Raw genomic sequence first — 19,527 nt, forward strand, 5'->3', positions numbered from 1 at the left:
CTATTTCCAATCTACCTTGGTGGAGCATACTACTCTTCTATGAAGATTTAGAGGAATATGGTATTACTGTATTCCCATTTCACAAGTAATAGAACTGAGGCATGAAAGATCAATGTGTTTCCCTGGACTTGTACAGTTTCCTGAAGCAAGAATATACAGCTGGGTTGGAGAAGTACTTTCACAGAAGGCTACTTTAAAAAAACATATAATGCTTTGAAATTCATTAAGCCTATTTTCAATAACTTACATACTTTAGCATTATACAAACATATATGTAAGCTCATTGGAAATTTTGGCTGTTATGAATTAAAATCTAATCTGAATGTGTAAAAATAATTTGTAGGAAGGCTTTGCTTGCTACAACTGAGATTTGCATGTAAAATGTCTTTCATTTATAATATACTTTGCTTTATTTTTTTGCCTACTTGTTAAATATTTTGAAATATAATTCTAATGTAAAGTTTCATTTCTGTGCCTAGGAAACTATGTGAATACTCTTCTATATGACTTAATTTTGTATTGACTCTGGCTGCTAATTACAGTCTGCTTTCCTCCAGTTAGTGGCCACCAAGATGCTGTTCCAAGATGTTTTAAACTCATGTTTTCACAGTGCCCTCTTTCATGTAATACAGCTATTATATTTTAAAGGTGATTGTCCACTTTAAAAATAAAAGATGCCAAAGTAAATAAATAGGAGACACTACGTTATTTATTCCACTGGATAGGAAAGCTGGAAGAAACTTGTGGGATCGTCCATTTGGGCTCCCAATCCTTTCATTTGTTTTTGTTTTTTTGAAACAGAGTCTCGCTCTGTCGCCCAGGCTGGAGTGCAGTGGCCAGATCTTGGCTCACTGCAACCTCCCATCTGCCAGGTTCAAGCGATTCTCCTCCTTCAGCCTCCTGAGTAGCTGAGATTACAGGTGCCTGCCACCACACCCAGCTATGTATTTTTAGTAGAGATGGGGTTTCACCATGTTGGCCAGGCTGGTCTCAAACTCCTGACCTTAAGTGATCCTCCTGTCTTGGCCTCCCAAAGTGCTGGGGTTACAGGCATGAGCCACCACACCTGGCTCCCAGTCCTCTCATTTGTAAAGATAAGGATGCTGAGTCTAGTGAGGTGGAGCAGCTTGCCAAGCCCACACAACTAGTTAAGGCAGAGCCAGCATCGAAGCCCACATCTCTTGGCTCTCAGTCAAGTCCTTTCCACTGTACTAAAGGAGAACATATTTAGAAAAGATTAAAATGCTGAAATTTTCTCTCCACATCTGTATTTTAAAGAAATGGAAATCTCTAATATGAATTACAGTCATTATTTCCAGTGTTTAACTGAAAAATACTGGAGCTCTGAAAATTTTCAGGTTTGTCCTTCATAAGCCGCATGGAAAATAATGAAAAAGTCAACTCCACCTCCCGCTATGAACATACTGCTCACTGTCTGATGTACTGGGTGTATAGCTGCTCTGAGCCTTTCTCTTGAACACCCTTCTATTTACTTTATTGCAAAGTTATTGTGGATTTTGGAATCAACTGAAGTATTTCTTAGTTTACAACAATGTTGTTTCAGGTTCACCATTAAAAATCATAATGGTAAAAATACTAACAGCCCTTTCCTCTATTAGAAATCATTTTAAAATTACCTTAAGATAATATTTCAGAGGAACATTTCAACTTACAGCATATCTGACATACGTCATCTTAATGCCCGGAAAAGAATTCTTGTCAAGAAGGATTTTGTTCTTTTACTAGTAGGAAGTGCATTACTCTAAGTATATATGCTTGCTTCAGCTCTCTTGAGGATCAGAGTAGTAATAATAATATATTTCTTGAGTGCTTACTAACTGCTAATCTCTGGAATAAACCTTTACATGCATTATCTCATTGAATTCTCACAGCTACCTCATGAGATGGTTATTATAATCCCTACTTTACAAGTGAAGTAATTAAAGTTGAAGGGTCAAGATCATCAGGTTGATAAATGGCAGTGATTGAAATTTAAGCAGTCTCAGTTCAGGCCCTAGCTCTGTGTTAGCATGTGAAATCTCCTGAGGAAGAGACTGCTTCCCAGGCTCGACACTATTTGGTTAGGGCCTTGGTCAGAAAGGACTTTCTGCATGGAGTAATGACCAGGTTAAGACCTGAAGAGACTACAGTGGTGGAGTACATGGGCACTAGGCACAGACGGCTGGGGTGAGTGTCTGCTTTGATACTTACTACATCTTTCTACACGTTTTCATTTCTTTGTATAATGGGAAATTCTTCATATATCCATAGGTTTGCTGTGAGAATGGGATAAGGTCATCCTTGTAAAGTGCTTTACACAATCGTGGGCACATAATATGCACTCAAAAAAGCTTAGCTCTACATATACTTGATTGGTACTAAAGACAAAAATGAAATTTTTAGTCCATTGCCAATTTCTGTATTAATTATTGAGTCCTTACTCATAAAGTATATTTTTACTGTTATTCTAGTCCTCAAGGGAGATGAAGCAAGCATATATACTTCTTTCTCAAGAGAAAAGAAGTTCCCAATGGTAATCTGGAGGCTAGGGGTGAGAGAGATTTGCTTTTTCCTTTGAAAAGTCCAGCCTCTCATTGAATCTTACTTGCAAGAAAATGAAGCAGCCAGTCAGCAGGTATTTGTGTAGGGTATGATAATAGAAACTACAATAAGATGGAACATAACTTGGATATGGTCCTAGCTCTCAAGAAGCTGAGGAAGAGGCATGCTAGCAAGGGATACCATGGGCAGAAATGTGCACAGTCATTACAGAAGCTCATCATTGAGGATGAGGTGTGGGATTCTGGGCAGAGAGCCGCTGACTAAGAGGAAGTACTTCAGGACAGCTTCCTGGAGATGATCAAATGGTTATTATATGAAAAGATGGGGGAGCCCTATTGAGAGTCAAAAAAGCTGTTCTCTGCACCTAGGATATTTCTGGCAAAATGTCTGGGATAGGAGTTACAATGAAAAGACAACAGCAACACAACACAGATCTTTCCTAACACAAATGAAGGCTGGTGGTTAGGGTACAGAATGAAATGATGGAATGAGATGAGAGTGGTTGGATGAAATATAAGCATAGGTTAAAGAGTCCTAGAGAATATGGTTTAAACATGGCTTGGAGCCAGAGGTAACTAGCAAACAACTAGAGATCTAAAGAAGATTTCATGATCGGGCTGTCTCTCTCTCTTGCACCCAATTCCAGGGTTTTATGTTTGGAATACCTCTCTTCCCACTTCTTCCTATTCCCTTCTCCCCCCTGGACTAATTCATGCAGAGTCTTCAGGTCTCAGCTTTACGTCTTCCTTTAGGAATTCATCCCTGACCGATGCCCTCTCTCACCACTTCTATTCAACATAGTGTTGGAAGTTCTGGCCAGGGCAATTAGGCAGGAGAAGGAAATCAAGGGTATTCAATTAGGAAAAGAGGAAGTCAAATTGTCCCTGTTTGCAGATGACATGATAGTATATCTAGAAAACCCCATTGTCTCAGCCCAAAATCTCCTTAAGCTGATAAGCAACTTCAGCAAAGTCTCAGGATACAAAATCAATGTGCAAAAATCACAAGCATTCTTATACATCAATAACAGACAAACAGAGAGCCAAATCATGAGTGAACTCCCATTCACAATTGCTTCAAAGAGAATAAAATACCTAGGAATCCAACTTACAAGGGATGTGAAAGACCTCTTCAAGGAGAACTACAAACCACTGCTCAAGGAAATAAAAGAGGATACAAACAAATGGAAGAACATTCCATGCTCATGGGTAGGAAGAATCAATATCATGAAAATGGCCATCCTTCCCAAGGTAATTTACAGATTCAATGCCAGCCCCATCAAGCTACCAATGACTTTCTTCACAGAATTGGAAAAAACTACTCTAAAGTTCATATGGAACCAAAAAAGAGCCCGCATCGCCAAGTCAATCCTAAGCCAAAAGAACAAAGCTGGAGGCATCACACTACCTGACTTCAAACTATACTACAAGGCTACAGTAACTAAAACAGCATGGTACTGGTACCAAAACACAGATATAGATCAATGGAACAGAACAGAGCCGTCAGAAATAATGCCACATATCTACAAGTATCTGATCTTTGACAAACCTGACAAAAACAAGAAATGGGGAAAGGATTCCCTATTTAATAAATGGTGCTGGGAAAACTGGTTAGCCATATGGAGAAAGCTGAAACTGGATCCCTTCCTTACACCTTATACAAAAATCAATTCAAGATGGATTAAAGACTTAAATGTTAGACCTAAAACCATAAAAACCCTAGAAGAAAACCTAGGCATTACCATTCAGGACATAGGCATGGGCAAGGACTTCATGTCTAAAACACCAAAAGCAATGGCAACAAAAGCCAAAATTGACAAATGGGATCTAATTAAACTCAAGAGCTTCTGCACAGCAATAGAAACTACCATCAGAGTGAACAGGCAACCTACAAAATGGGAGAAAATTTTTGCAGCCTACTCATCTGACAAAGGGCTAATATCCAGAATCTACAATGAACTCCAACAAATTTACAAGAAAAAAACAAACAACCCCATCAAAAAGTGGGCGAAGGACATGAACAGACACTTCTCAAAAGAAGACATTTATGCAGCCAAAAAACACATGAAAAAATGCTCACCATCACTGGCCATTAGAGAAATGCAAATCAAAACCACAATGAGATACCATCTCACACCAGTTAGAATGGCAATCATTAAAAAGTCAGGAAACAACAGGTGCTGGAGAGGATGTGGAGAAATAGGAACACTTTTACACTGTTGGTGGGACTGTAAACTAGTTCAACCCTTGTGGAAGTCAGTGTGGCGATTCCTCAGGGATCTAGAACTACAAATTCCATTCGACCCAGCCATCCCATTACTGGGTATATACCCAAAGGACTATAAATCATGCTGCTATAAAGACACATGCACACGTATGTTTATTGCCGCATTATTCACAATAGCAAAGACTTGGAACCAACCCAAATGTCCAACAATGATAGACTGGATTAAGAAAATGTGGCACATATACACCATGGAATACTATGCAGCCATAAAAAATGATGAGTTCACATCCTTTGTAGGGACATGGATGAAATTGGAAATCATCATTCTCAGTAAACTATCGCAAGAACAGAAAACCAAACACCGCATATTCTCACTCATAGGTGGGAATTGAACAATGAGAACACATGGACACAGGAAGGGGAACATCACACGCTGGGGACTGTTGTGGGGTGGGGGGAGGGGGGAGGGATAGCATTGGGAGATATACCTAATGCGAGATGACGAGTTGGTGGGTGCAGCGCACCAGCATGGCACATGTATACATATGTAACTTACCTGCACATTGCGCACATGTACCATAAAACCTAAAGTATAATAATAATAATAATAATAATAAAAGAAAAAAAATAAAATAAAAAAAAAAAAAAAAGGAATTCATCCCTGACCATAGAGACTGGGTTAGGTATTTTCTTGTAGGTCCTAATGATGGCCTCTGCTTACCTCATCAAATCTGCTTTTGTTTTCTACAGCTGTGTAATAAATTACCACAAACATAACAGCTTTAAGAAACAAACTTCATCCTCTCACAGTTTCTGTGGATCAGGAGTTCAGAATGCTTTAGCTATGTCCTCTGCTCAGGGTCTTAGAAGGCAAAAAGCAAGATGTTGGCCAGATGGGTCCTCATCTGGAGGCTTGACTAGGGAAAGATTGGCTTCCAAGCTCCCTCAGGTTGCTGGCAGAATTCATTTCCTTGCAGCTGTAGGACTGATGTCCCTGTTTTCTTCACAGCTGTTGTCTGGGGCCCACTCTCAGTGCTGGTCCTTGCTGCATGGCCCTCTCTTTAATATGGCAATTTGCTTCTTCAAGGCTAGTGGGAGAATCTCTCTTCTCAGCCTTCTATGACAGAGCGACATTACATAATCACAGGAGTGACTATCCATTACCTTTGTCATATAATGTAACCTAAGCAAGGGAGCAAATATCCTATTATATCCATAAGGCTTGTCCACACATAACAGGAAGAGATTATACAGGGTATGTATACCAGGGATAGGGGATCTTGAGGGCCCTCTCAGAATTCTGTCTACCACAATATCCTTTGTCACATTGCATTATAGTTGCCAGCTGACTGAGCTCTCCGAAAGACTATATCTTGGTGACCCTTATAGTTTCTGCTTTGCATAGTGCTTAGCAGATACTCTCTTCTTAGTAAAAATTTGTGGAGTCACTTAGTAAGTGTTGACAGGTCAGTTTAGATAGTAGAGAGTATGGAGGCCTGAAGAGGACAGATTTCAATAATTTATACATTTAGTAGAAATAGGTGAAAAGATGCTGTTGAATGGCAATGAAGAACACAGAAACTCTGAACTAAGTCCAGAGTCCATAAAATCTGTTAATGAAGATAGCTATGGTGGTGGGGAAATTGAGTGCTCTAATTTTGGAGGTAGTGGTTATGTGACACTCAGCAATTTTGGTCAATTATATTACATATGCCATCGAATAGGTAAGAATGAACAGTTCCCAGTAATTGTGCTAAAGTGTGGAAAGCCGTCATAATCATTGCTTTAAAAAACTGTATATTTAGGCCAGGCATGGTAGCCCATGCCTGTAAAGCCAGCACTTTGGGGGCCAAGGCTGTGGATCCCTTGAGGTCAGGAGTTCAAGACCAGCCTGGGCAACACGGCAAAACCCTGTGTCACTGAAAATACAAAAATTAGCCAGGTGTGGTGGCACACTCCTGTAATCCCAGCTACTCCAGAGGCTAAGGCAGGAGGATCGCTTGAAACCTGGGAGGCAGACGTTGCAGTGGGCCAAGATCATGCCACTGCACTCCAGCCATGGCAGCAGAGTGAGACTCTGTCTCAAAAAAAAACACAACTATATATTTATTTGAGCTTTGTCTCTAATCAAAGCACATGGCTAAATCTGTCGGAGGGTGTGTCAGGGCTCAACCAAAAAACTATAGAGAATTTAAAGCAGGGAATTGGTTTATGCAAGTGATGGGAACTCTGAGAAACCAAAGAGGGAGCAGTGAGGTTAACCAGAGGTTAGCAACACCGGAAAGCCACTACCATCTGGGAGTACAGAAGGAGGAGGCTGTCATACAGAAGTTTAGGGACCCTAGTTACAGGCAGATCCTGGAACTAGAGTAGGTCGTCCTGAGTAAGAACTGGGATCATAGAAGAGTGTGGGCTGTCTCCAGAGATGCTGGCTGACTCAGAGAGAGGGGAGGAATGCCCTGGCTTCTCCTTCCCTCCTACTCTTCAGTCTTCAACTATTGCCTCCTAGTAATTGAACCCAGCTGAGGCAGTCAATGAGGGAGCAGAGAAAATGCAGGCAGCAGACAGCCGTCCTCTTCCCGGGCATCTCCGAGATTCAGAGCAGAAGATGAGAAATAGACCCATTAGCAAACAAGCTCAGGACCAGCACAAGGACATAAAGATGCATGCCAGGCATCTGTCCTCAAGGGCCTTACATTGTAGAAGAGGAAAGGAGGCATGCACACAGTTAACCATAACACAGGGGAAATCAACACTTTCTAGAATAGTAATTGAAGACTTTTGCAATGGCAGTCTAAGTGGCATCATAATTAAAAACAAACAAAAAACAAAAGTGTAGGCATTCAAAATGGAGTTTGTATATGGAATTAAATCAGGTATTGAGTTTGTATTTCACATTATAATCAGCAAAAACAAAAAGTAAGTTTTAGAGGAAACTTTGGAATATATGTTTATATGTATGGCTTAAGGGAGGAGATTTAAAGACCGGCAGCCCAGAAGCTATGAGATAGATACAACTGGTTATACACAATACATTAAAATTATGACAAAATATATAAAACCATATATAAAGGTAGAATACACATACTAAATTGGGAAAGAATGTTCCTAACAAATGATACAAAAAGAATCAACACCTATAATGTGTCAACAAAGTAAGAGAAAGGCAACCAAATAAAAAAGTTAGCAAAAAATATTGGCAATTCATACAGCAGAGTAAGAGACTATGGTTCAATTTTTGTAAAGCAAAGCATTTTTTTTTAAAGTCCCTCCTTTCTGGTTTATGAAAATGCAGAGAAATATGACAGATGGCATACCTGGCTGGCTTTTTCCATTATTTACTGGAAGGGAAGAGCAGAAGGGTATGGAATGGAGGACCAGCTCATGGGAGAGACAAGCAAAAGCCAAAGGAGTCAATAAGACAAGTTTGTACAACACATACAGTGTAAACATGGTCCAATTTATGGGAAATTGTGTAACTATATGGCCATATGTGTATGTGCACATACTACTTCCACTGTCCCCACCCTAATTCCGGCATCATCGTCTCTCACTTAGATTCCTGCTAGAGTCTTCTCTCTGATTTCCCTCTTCCACTTTCTCCGCCTTTTTATTATTTTTTATTTTATTTATTTATTTATTTATTTAGACAGAGTCTTGCTCTGTTGCAGTGGCTTGATCTTGGCTTACTGAAACCTCTGCCTCCTGGGTTTAAGTGATTCTTGTGCCTCAGCCTCCCAAGTAGCTGGGATTACAGGCATGCGCCACCATGCCCAACTAATTTTTGTAGAGATAGGGTTTCACCATGTTGGCCCAGCTGGTCTTGAACTTCTGAGCTCAAGTAATCTGCCCGCCTCGGCTTCCCGAAGTGCTAGAAATATAGGCGTGAGCCACTGTGCCTGGCCCACCTTTGCCTTCTTATCGCCCATCCTCCATGCAGAGCAGCCAGAGGGGTTCTTTCAAAAGTTAAATCATATCATGACTCTGCTCTGATCAATACTCTTCTGCAGCTTTCCATCTCAGTAAGATCTGGCTCCTCATGTTGTACTGTTCTTCCCTTCCCTCAGCACACTCCAGCCCCTTGGGTCTCCCTGCCATTTCCCAAACATCCTGAACACGATCTCACCTCACAGCTTCAGTTCTTGCCATTCTCTCTGTCCAGATAGCTTCATCTTCCCACCCTCCCTTCCAAGCCACTGCTCAAATGTTACCTTATCAGAGAGGACTTCCCTGATGATCTCATTTAAAATAATATTTTCTTTACTCTCTAACACTTATAGACTCTATTTTTCTTCATAGAACCTATTACCACCTGACATATGACTAGACTCAAGGACTAGCACCTTCAGGACATGGACTGTGTGTCAATGGCACACAGTAAACACTCAAAAATTATTTACTGAATGAAGGAAAGAATGAATAAATGGAGATGAGTGGGTAAGGATAGTCACCACAATATTAACAGTGATAGGTTTCAGGTGCTTTTTGTTTTTTCTTACAATTTTTCTATCACTCAAATATTAATAAGTAACAGAATTTTTAAGCATTCTTTTCCTCATGAGAAATCAGAAGATTTGGCTTGTGTTTATAGGAGTCCGTGATAAGTTCATAGGAAGAAGGACTCTAAGGAAAAATGTACTTACTGCCCTTCCTTTTCATCTCAGAAATGCAGGATTATTCATAATCTCTGTAGCGTTCATTTTTCCAGAGACTTCAAGATGTTACTTAGCTATTTCTCTGTGTATTTTCTAAATAAAGGCAGAAAATTGAATTTGCAGGAACCCAGCTCCTATGTCAAATATATGTGCCCTGCATCTGACAGTCCTCTGCAATGGAGATAAATGTGTTTGTTGTTCGTGTTTAAAAAACAAACAAACAAACAAAAACACTAACACTTGCTGAGATAGGAAAAAAGTGGACTGATATTTCAATTCATTTTGAAGTGCATAAAACAAATAAGATGGATTAATGGATGAATGGAGGAACTGGTAGATGTGGAATAAAACAAGATAGTTAAGATGTTAATGGTAGAATCTAAGTGCTGATGGTATACGTCTTCACTGTAAAATTTTTTCAACTTGTAAGTATTCAAAAAATTTCATAATAAAATTTTGTGCATTAATTAAGTACAACAGAACTTAAATTGTATAAGAGGGAACTTCAAAAATTTTGTGGAAAAATGGAATTAAAAGGTAAAGGTAAACAATTTAAACTTTATATCTCAACATAAGCTCCATCAAATTTAAGACACTTGTGTAAGTGATAATATCAGTCATTTAGTTTATCCCTAAAGAACTGAGTGTCCTGGGAATTTAACCATGTCAATGCAGTCTTTTTTATATTATAAACTGAAGAAAAATAAGTGCCTTTTAAAGATTTTTTTTTTAAGATTAGAAAACAAAAAGTAGTGAGAAGGAGCCAAATAAGGACTGTAAAGTGAATGCCTAATGATTTCCCACTGAAACTCTCACACAATTGCCCTTGAGAGGAGTGAGCAGGAGCATTGTCATGGTGGAGGAGGACTCTGGGGAAGCTTTCCCAGCTATTTTTCTATTAAATCTTTGGCTGACTTTCTCAAAACACTCTCATAACCAGCAGATGTTATCGTTCTTTGGTCCTCCAACAAGTTAACAAGTAAAATGCCTGGAGCATCCCCAAAACTATTGCCATGACCTTTGCTTTTGACTGCTCTGCTTTTGCTTTGCCTGGACCACTTCCATATCTTGTAGCCATTGCTTTGATTGTGCTTTGTCTTCAGGATCATATTGGTAAAGACACGTTTCATCTCCTGTTACAGTTCTTTGAAGAAATGCTTCAGGGCCTTGATCTCACTTGTTTAAAATTTCCATTGCAAGCTGTGCTCTTGTCTGTAACTGATCTGAGCACAGCGTCTTTGGCACCCACAGAGTAAGAAGTGTACTCAATTTTAGTTTTTTGGTCAGAATTGTGTAAGCTGAACCATTTGAGGTGTCTATAGTGTTGGCTATTATTTAGGCTGTTAGTCATCAATCCTCTTCAATTAGGGCATAAACAAGATTAAATTTTTCCTCCCAAATTGGTGCAGATGGTCTGCCACTGCAGGCTTCACCTTCAACATCGTCTTGTCCCTTCTTACAATGAGTTATCCATTTGTATACTGCTGATTTCTTTGAGGCACTGTCCCCATAAACTTTTTGCAAAACGTCAGTCGTTTCACTGTTCTCCCATCCAAGCTTCACCATAAATTTGATATTTGTTCTTGCCTCAATTTTAGCAGAATTCATGTTGCTCTGATAAAGACTCTTTTAAAGCTGGTGTCTTATCCTTCTTAAGTGCCTCAAACTAGATCCTAGATGTGCTATACAAGTTAGTACAAATTTACTTTTGTGCAAAAAATTTTTAAATCCATTTGTAGTTTTCTTATAATACGCATTTTGCATAGACTTTTTAAAGACTCTTCATAATATTCAAAGACCCCTCATAATATTCAAAGCTACCTATTTCTTTTTGATGAGTGGGAAAAAATAGATATTCTGATAAAAGCACTAATAGCGTTTTAGACATAGTAAATATTTTAGTCCATTTATTGTCTTACTTAGGATTTGCAGTTGTATAAACCACATTTATTTGATTGGGAAAAAAATCCATTTTGATCATTTGGTAGTAGGGTTTCATCAAATATCTTTTGTGCTTTAAGAGTTTATATAAGAAACTATGAGAGTCTGTTTTTTCCCCCCAATTAGGACTTTCAAAAGCTTGCTGAAAAACACCCTTCTAAACTTGACAGCCATTGAGAGCTGTTGTGCTGAACTACAATTAGCACTGTTAATAATAGCTTTTCCAGGAAAAGAATTTAATGACTGTGCAGAATCAAAAACTCTAAATAAAGTATCATTGTGTATATCACTTCAATGTTGTCTTTGTTTTCCATGTAATAAACAGGCAGAAAAATTGGTCTCACTGCTAAATACTATAACCTTTGAAAGCACAGCTCTAAAAATATATTCATTCATTCATTCCAATGTGCCACACTGTTCGTTACACAAAGGCCATAGAGAGCTAGGAACAGAATTTCCACTCGTTTTTTTTTCTCTTTCTCCTGCTTCTTCTTCTCCATCTCCTTCTTGTTCTTCCACCTCTTCTCTCTCTCTTTCTCTTCTTCTCACTTTTTTTCTCCTAATCTCCTCCTCTTTCTCCCTCCTGCCTCTTTCTCTCTCCTTTCCTCCTGCCTCAGGCTGCCAGAGAGAGATGCCAGGCCATTTCTACATGCTCATTTCTGCCACTAGCGAGATCATACTGAGGCAAAATATAGAGGGATAGAGCTGGTTTAAGGGCAGTAGCAGTAGCCAAGGGTTAACTATGTTCCAAACACAGAAACAAGCACCTTGTAAGTTAAAGCTTATTGACTCCTCAAGCCAATCCTAAGAAATAGGTGCATTTTACAGAAAAGAAAACTAAGATCCCAAGAAACCATTCAGGGTCACTCAGTCAGTAAAAGGCAAAGCCAGAATCCTGTACAAGAGAGTAGAATGTGGCAGAAAAAGCCCTGGGCCAAGAATCCCAGGTTTGAGCTTTTGTACCACCAGCCATCAGCCATGTGGCTCTGGGCAGTCATCCACACCTCTGTAAGCCTCACTACCCGCTTGATAAAATTAGAAATCTAGATTAGTCATATGTGAGATGTTTTTCTAGCTTTGACATCTTGTTACTCAGTAATGCCCAGTTTCTTTATCCACAAATCCTCTTAATCCTGCTATTCATAGACTCTCACTCCCTTTTTAGATTCATACATTGTTTTGTTTTGTTTTTAGAGACAGGGTCTTTCTGTGTTGTCCAGGCTGGAATGCAGTGGTGTGATCATAGCTCACTGAAGCCTCGAACTCATAGGCTCAAGCAATTCTCTTGTCTCAGCCTCCTGAGTAGCTGTAACTGCATGTGCACACCATTATTCCCAGCTAATTAAAAAAAAAAAAGTTTTTTAGAGACAGAGTCTCTCTGTGTTGTCATACATTTTTTATGCAATAAATACTGAACAATTCCACATATATGTTGAAATTAGACAAGCTATCTATATAGTGTATATAGTCATTGAATAAATGGCATAATTAATTGGTAAGTGCTGCCTCAGCTGCAGAAAGAAAGCCATTGTGTTTGAGGATCAGGTGGTATCACACAGGACTTCCTGAGTTTCAAACAGGGAAGGCCATTTGTTAAGGATAGATAAGAGTGTGTCTTGGAATGTTAATGTCCTGTTGAATACAGTTTGGGAAATGCAGTCCCGGTATTCTGAAATTTGATTTTAAATTATTTTTAGGCATATACTGAAACACACATGTAAGATTTACATAGATGCATAATAGAATCATGTACATTATTTTCCTATAAGTTTGTTGTTGTTGTTGATTTTCCCCTTATGCCATTAATTGTGCATCTCCTTCCCTACCCTCCCACTGTGCTACCAGGGAAATTCATATTAACAACTTAGGACATACCAATTATCCATACTCATATAATAATAGAAAACACATGCATGTATTTACATGTGCATATACATATAGAGTTTTCTTGTCATGGATTTAAAATGGAATCACAGGATATGCACCCCTTATAAGCTTGCTGTTCTCACTTGATAATATCTCATGCAATTCCCTCTAAGGAATTTGGCTTAGTTCTAACTAAATTTCTTCTAAGTGTTTTAATAATGTTCCATAGCGTATATTGCTATTTTATTCAATCATTCCTTTTGCTGGAAAATTATCTTCTTTTCATTTTTTTGGTCATTGCTAACAATGCTGTAGTAAACACCCTACTATGCACATCCTTATGCTCTTGTGCCCTTTTTTCTTATGGGTCATATTCTCAGGGTGGAATGGAAGGTCAAAATTATATGTGTTTTAAATTTGAATAAACATTAGTGAAAGTATTGTAATAATGAATATTTCCTTCAGCAATGTAGAAGAGTGGTTGCTTCCACTTATTCTCACCAGTAATGGGTATATTGTTTCATTTTTACCAGGCTGAGTGTTACAAAGTACTATCTCCTTCCTAATTCAATTTACATCTTCTTAACTGCCGGTGAGCAATTTTCTTAGATGTTTATTATCCATGTGATTTGCTCTTCTATAATTGCCTATTCCTATTTTTATTCATCTTTGTTTTTAAATTTTTGTTAGTCATTTTGTTGTCAATTTGTAAGAGCTCGTTATATATTACAGGTAATGAACATTTGTAATCTGAGGGGCTACCTTTATAAAAAAATTAATTGTCTTTATCTTTTGTCATAAAAATTTTGCAATTTTTATATAGTCTAGTATACCTTTTCTTTCTTTTGTAAATTCTAAGTTTCTCATTTTGTTAAGATTTTTTCTACGTGTTATGTGCAGAGTCTTCTAATTTTCTTCTAGGATTTTTTTTAATATCTAAGTTTTTAAAAAATTATTTGAAGTTTATTTTTAAATAAAGTGTAGGATAGTATCTAACTTTATTTTCTTCCAAATGAATGGTCATATTAGACAGTACGGCTTATTAAATAACCCAGCCTTTTAACACTAAATTAAAATACTAACTTTGAAGTGGAATGCATTAAATTTTCTAATGCACCCAGATATATTTATAGATTATCCATGTTGTGCAATCATCTATTTGTCTGTTTCTTGATCAATATCATACTGATTTGATTACAAAGTTTAGCTAAAGATTCTGGTACCTGGAAAGTCAAGTCCTCTCTCACTTTTCTTTTAGAAATATTTCTTGGCCCTTCTGAAGCATCTATTTTTTCTTCCAATAAAACATTAAGACTATTTTAAATTAAAAGAAAAATAGTGAAAAATTCTCTTTGGAATTGTAATAAATTTCTAATACTTTGGTAATAATTAATATTTATATAATATCAAATATTTCATTTAAGAATACAACATACCTTTTCATTTGTTTTTGGTATTTGTCCTTAAAAATTTTCCTCAAAACTTCATAGATATGACAATATTGTTATGTTTATAAGATATGTGCTATTTTTTACACTTTCACTTCTAAATGCTTATTAAGGATAGAAAAATGTAATTGATTGTTTTATATTTATGAAGTATCCAGCTACCTTTTAAAAATTTCTTAATAATTCTAGTAGGGTTTCTTTTGTATTTTGTCTTTTTGAGACTCCTTTGTTAGATAAACAATTCAAACTTCAAAAAAATGTTATTTTTTCCCACTGTTCAAATTAATAATTTTATTGTTAGCAGTATTTTCATATTGCTACATACTCCACATCACTATTGTATAGCAATGTGATAAAAATCCCTCTCTGATTTCTGATTTTAATTGAAATTATTTTAGTGTTTGGCAATTTAGAATAATATTTGATGTGTTTTCTTTAATAGGTAACATTTTAAAGTAGCTTTCTTCTATTCTTATTTTTATTAGTACCTTACTTAGAAATGGCTGCTGAATTTTGAATTTTTCATTTTCTATTTATATAATCAAAATATTTTTCTATTTAATTGTTATTTAATGGGTTATGTTGCCAGATTTCCTGACATTAAACAGTTCATTTCTAGAATAGAATTATACTTGTGACTGGGCATGATGACTCATGCTTATAATCCCAGCACTTTGAGAGGCTGAGGCAGGATGATCACTTAAGCCCAGAAGTTCGAGACCAGCCTGGACAACATAGGGAGACCCTGTCTCTACAAGAATAAAAATAAAAAGAATTAGCTGCATGTGGTGGCTCATGCATGTGGTCCCAGCTACTTGGGAGGCTAAGGTGGGAGGACTGCTGGATCCTGGGAGGTCGAGGCTGTGAGAAGCCATGATAATGCCACTGCACTCCAGCCTGGATGACAGTGAGATCTTATCTCAGAAAAAAATAAATAAGTTATACTTGATCGCAGAGGGTGGACTCTATCTGCTAATATTGTTAATATTTGGAATATATGTTTATAGGTGAGTTTTGGTACAGTTTTAATTATATTTTGATATTTAAGAGTGCTAATTTCATAATATTAATTGGGCAGCATTTAATCTTTTGCTGATATCTAGAATGATTTAAATAACATTGGAATTATTTGTTAATAAGATTAGATAAAATTCAGCTGTGAAACCATCTGGTACTGGTGATTTATTCAGTTATGAATAAATACTTTTCTAATTTAAACAATTTTCTAATCTCTTCTTTGATAGTGTATTGATGTTTTCTTTTTCTTGAGTTAATTTTGATTATTTATATATTGCTAGAAAAATGTCCCTTTACTATAGATTTTCAAATTTGTTGCAATCAAATTGCATGTTATTGTCTTATAATTCTTTTATTCTTTTCTATATTTATCATTGCCTCGTTTTTAATATCTTCTTTCCAGTCTCCGACATTTTGCTTTCTCTTTTCTTCTTTTAGTGAGATTTACAAAGGGTTTATTTAGTCTATTGATCTTTTCAAATAACTAGCTTTTAAATGTATCTATTCTTTCTTTTTACAATTCTGTTTTTTGTTTCATTACTTTCAACTTTTATATTTACAAATTCTCTTTTCCTTGTTTCAGTATTTGTTCTTTATTTTACATTTTAAGTTGAATGTTTAGTGTCTTTAATGTTTATCTTTTTAGAAAATAATGACTTAAGGCTATAAATTTTCCTTTGTGTACAGCTTTCACTGGGTTTTACAATGTGTTCTTTTTATTGCTTCATGTGATTGTTTTCCACTTTAATTTTGATATCCACTTTGATTCAATAATTAGCAAAAAGTATGTTTACAAATTTGTAAGTAGTTACAATATTTTGATAATCTTTTTATTATTTATATATTAAATTATTGCATTACAATGAAAATAAAATGACTTATGAAATCTCTTCTTTAAAAAAAATTTTAAGAGCTTTGTAGTCAAGTATATGTTGAATTTTAGTAAATATTCGATAGATTTGAATATCTACATATAGATATAGATATTCAATTCTCCATTTAAGAGTTATAAGTGGTAAAGTTCTCTCTCTATATATATTTAAAATACATAAATTTATAAATATTTGTACATTAATATATTATATAACATATATAAATATATATTAATATATCTATTTTGGAGACGGAATCTAGCTCTGTTGCTCAGGCTGTAGTGCAGGGGCTCTATTTATTTTTAAATTGAGTTTGTTGGTTGTTCTTTTCAATTTCTCTGTGCCTTACTTTTTTTTTTCTATTAAAGCTCTGTGCTTGATTTGAGAAGAGGTATATTTGTCTGCCACGTCAATGTTAAGCACCCCTCTTCTGCTGCTCATAGTCAGACACATTTCTCTGCTCCTATTTATAAACAAGATACCATTTTTTTTCCACCAAGGCATTCCACTTCTAATTGTCATCCCACTCACTCCACTAAAATAAATTATTTAGCATACTTTCACTTGCTTATCTTCTCTGCTTTATCCCATCAGATGAGAAATTTAGAATGTTTTTATTCCTCAATCTCCTCTCTACCCCAAACCACCACAAGCTCCTATGTTTTGTCAACACAGTGAAACACTTTTAATTCTAGACTCATTAGGCTTTCATTTCAGTGTATCTTTTTATTTCAAGAATCCTCATTTAGCACTTAAACCCCACATTCTCAGATTCTCATTATACATTTAGATTTAAATTTATATTTATTTTTATATATAAATATAGATAGATATAGTTAGGTAGCTGGATTTTGTGTGTGTGTGTGTGTGTGTGTGTGTGTGTGTGTGTGTGTGTGTGTACTGTATTAAAATGCTCTTCAATTTCTTTGTTCAACTGATCTCCCCAGCAGCTCTATTCCACTGGGTACATGTATCCTTTGTTCTTCTTATTTCAGGTTGTTATTGTAATAGGTTATTTTTCTTTGTGGACTCATGGGGACCTGGATACAGATTTTGGAGTGCCAGTGGTCCCGTAAGTGAGGGAAAGCAAAGCATCCCCTGCCTAACTCGCTGAGGAATTGTATAACAGGGAGGCAGACAGACTCTGTCTAAGTAATGAAAAGAACATTCCTATTCCTCTTTCTATTCACACTTTTCTATCGTCAAAAATAGGGAAGTCTCAGACCACCAGACATCCCTCCTTGGGCTTTGTGGAAGTCAGACTAAGAACCCTCACATAAGATCAGGTTGAACTTTGCTGCCTGGAATGCACAGAACTCTGAGGCTTTTCCCAGCATTCATCAAGCACAAACTTTATTTTGAGGGTATCTATGTCTGGTTTTCAGACAAATGCCTAACCCATGTTGGGACAGAGCCCCACATTTTCTCCTCTATCAAGACTTTTTGGAACTCAATACTTTACACTCAACAGCTCACCAATACAAATTGCTGCTTGTCTCAACATAGACAAATAAATTCAAGCTAGGAAGGGATAGCAAATAAAATACTGAAATTCGATCACTGTCTTTCCATAATCCTCTTAGAACAGAATCACAGATTTTTAATTAATTAATTATATGACTGATTAGAACACCTTTAAAATGAAGGAGTAAGCAGAGAAGAAAAAGGGCAGGATCTGGTCATGTGTAATAGAATGTGGTGGAAGCTATTTTTATGGACTGCCCAAAATCCTTCAAGTAATCACTGCCTTTCCTATGTCTCAGCTCATGTGATGCCAGCCTTGATAAATTACATTATTAGTTAGAAACATTTCTGTTGCAAGTAACAGAAAAATAAATATATATGGCTTATATAAAAATGGAATTTATTTGCTCATCTAACTATCTGGAGCCAAGCCAACTCTGGGAAGAATAGGAACATTGGACTTTGGACAATTACTATTCAATTATGTTATCGGTGACTAGTTTCTGCCTAACTTCTATTTTTTCTGTGGCAAAAATATTCCATCTCAAGAGTCTAAGATATCTACCCAAAACCTCAGGGATATTGGGTTTCTTGGTCATGTCCAATGGCAAAGAAATCTTTTCCATTGGCTCACCAAGAAGAGCATGTGAACTTCTTTCCCAGAAGCTCCCAGCAAACATCAACCACATTTCATTGGCCCTATGTGGATCAAATACTGTAATGGACAAAAAACTGTCCTATTCTTTGGCTTGTACAAAAGTGATCAAGATAACATAAAAACACAGATAGTGTCCACCAAAACTATGTTTGTCAGGGTCACCAAAGATTTCTCCTTTGACAAACCTAGGGATTAATTCACATTGCTCATTTTACTTGATTCATTAGTAGTATTTGACACAGTTGATCATCCACACCTTCTTGAAAGACTTTGTTCCCTTTGCTTCCATGACTGTACGCTCCTGGTTTTTCTCCTACCTCATTGGCTGCTTGAGTTTAGTCTCCTTTGCCGGTTCTTCTTCAAGGTCCAATATCTTATAGACGGAGTGGGCTTGAAACAGTTTTTAGACCTCTTCTTTTTTCTATCTATACTCACTGCCTTCAAAGTCTTAATTTCATGGCTGTAAATATGAACCATACAAACATGTACAATAAACATCATCATCATCTAGAAGATACCAAATCAGGGTCATCTTTCTTATCACTAAATGCAAGGGAAATGTTATTTGATTTACTGCTAGCAGAACCCTATCATGTAGATTCTGTTATTATCCCCATTTTACAGGTGAGAAAATGAGACTTTAGACAATGTAAATAACTTGGGCAAGATCACACAATGAGAAAGTGATAGAGCCAAGCCTGGAATCTCAACAGATACATTCCAGAACTGTTCTTAACCAGCACATGTTACCGTCTCCATGGTGTCAATAATTTCTTGATACGTGTCACTTCTGACAGGCATTTATGTGCACATAGTTG

The 19,527-nt window shown here is 36.7% G+C and overlaps 1 long non-coding RNA gene across 1 annotated transcript in view; it reads right to left on the bottom strand.

The window, feature by feature from the left end:
• LOC129058863 (uncharacterized) overlaps positions 1 to 19,303 on the bottom strand; it is a 36,331-nt gene extending 17,028 nt beyond the window's left edge. Inside the window, exon 1 of the long non-coding RNA XR_008524277.2 lies at positions 19,027 to 19,303. This is a non-coding gene — a long non-coding RNA (uncharacterized LOC129058863). The remainder of the gene's footprint in view (positions 1 to 19,026) is intronic.
• Positions 19,304 to 19,527: the final 224 nt, after the last annotated feature.

The sequence above is a fragment of the Pongo abelii genome, chromosome 3 (assembly GCF_028885655.2).
Source record: "Pongo abelii isolate AG06213 chromosome 3, NHGRI_mPonAbe1-v2.0_pri, whole genome shotgun sequence".
Taxonomy (NCBI): Eukaryota; Metazoa; Chordata; class Mammalia; order Primates; family Hominidae; genus Pongo; species Pongo abelii.